The 1,361-nt window shown below is 39.7% G+C and overlaps 1 protein-coding gene across 1 annotated transcript in view; it reads right to left on the bottom strand.

Moving 5' to 3' along the window:
* The window catches only part of LOC101861888, a gene marked incomplete in the record, with an annotated part of 23,554 nt that extends 23,076 nt beyond the window's left edge, over nucleotides 1-478 (bottom strand). Inside the window, 1 exon segment of the mRNA XM_005097772.3 lies at nucleotides 101-478.
* Nucleotides 479-1,361: the final 883 nt, after the last annotated feature.

Raw genomic sequence — 1,361 nt, 5'->3', positions numbered from 1 at the left:
GGGGGTGTTTCTTGTTGGGTAGGAGGTACAGATACGCAAAGTACATGTTTCATGCTCAGTTTAATCGCCTTTATATGGGTTTTCCCTCTTACTCTCTTACCTGTCCTTTATCTGTCCGTTCCCTTTAGGCCTACTTCAGCTGCTTTACCACGTCACATCCTTCGTAAACTCTCTTCCGAAATAACAGGTGGAGAGATTTGAACAAATTTTGATCTTGGTTCACTGGCAGAGGAAATCGCACAATTTGCTTACTCAAATGTGTAGAGCAAAAGGTTTCAAATAGTTCTCCGGCCTAATTAATAATAGACGAGGCAAAATACACATCAAGTGGTCAAGAGAGTGGCTTCATAAGCCACTCATTGTTGCCTCTGTCGTGAGGCTAAATGTTAGCACAAACCACGTACTGTTTTTTTTCTTCATGTGTGTTATGATAAGCGATAAATAGGCCGTAGTTTGGTACTTGCCCGAAAAAAAACTGCTTGTAATGGTGTGTAGAGGCAAGTGTTATGGGGCACCACAGTCTGTACGTTCTTATAGCAAAGATAGTACAGCCTACGTAGGCTGTACTATCTTTGCTTATATGGCCCACTGTCAGCTTCTGCGGACCAGGCGCCTAGCCTGGGTCACAGGCCAGCAGCTCAGACGTGATCTGATAAAACGCATTTTTCTCAAAATCAAGGTTACGAGATTATCGCGATTTAGTGTTTTTTGCTAATCAAACAAACAAGTAAATAGCAATGTTGCTTTTGTTTGACTATCTCACTTGAGGATGTATCTCATTTACCATGACTAAACTAAATTCCATCGAATTTGAGCTAAAGACAAGCAAAAAAAAAAGAAGAATGCGTTTTATCATATCACCTTTGTAAGAAATGCGTTCTATTTTCAGCGCATTAACCCCAGAATGATCTGATAAAACGCTTTTATTTTCTGCGTCTCGTTAACCATTCTTGAACCAACGGACCGAAAGGCGAAGTTGTGATCTGCCAAATATTAGTGGTGGGCATATCGAAATCAAAATATCGAAAATATATCGATATCATAGCGAAGCTGAGACAAAGAGTCTACATAACAAGAGTGGCCACGTCTCTCTTTGAGCCAATTAAAAAAGTTTCCTCAAAATTCGGTGGCGCCCTCTTCACAAAAGCGCATCTTTTGCGAACAGAGTTATCCTACTTGAGTTTAAAAAATCAAAGTGAAACTAGCAAGTTTTTGAATGAATTTCGGAAGAACGCTTTTTTAAAATGGTTACGCTGACAAGAAACCTCTTTCGGAGGAAGGGGTGATTGTTTTCTACGTTTAATTTGACTTTAGAACGAAAGGCGAGAGGTCATTAAAATTTAAAAATAACTAAAACTCCG

The sequence above is a fragment of the Aplysia californica genome, unplaced genomic scaffold (genome assembly GCF_000002075.1).
Source record: "Aplysia californica isolate F4 #8 unplaced genomic scaffold, AplCal3.0 scaffold00163, whole genome shotgun sequence".
NCBI classification, from domain to species: Eukaryota; Metazoa; Mollusca; class Gastropoda; order Aplysiida; family Aplysiidae; genus Aplysia; species Aplysia californica.
This window is presented reverse-complemented; position numbering and strand designations above follow the sequence as displayed.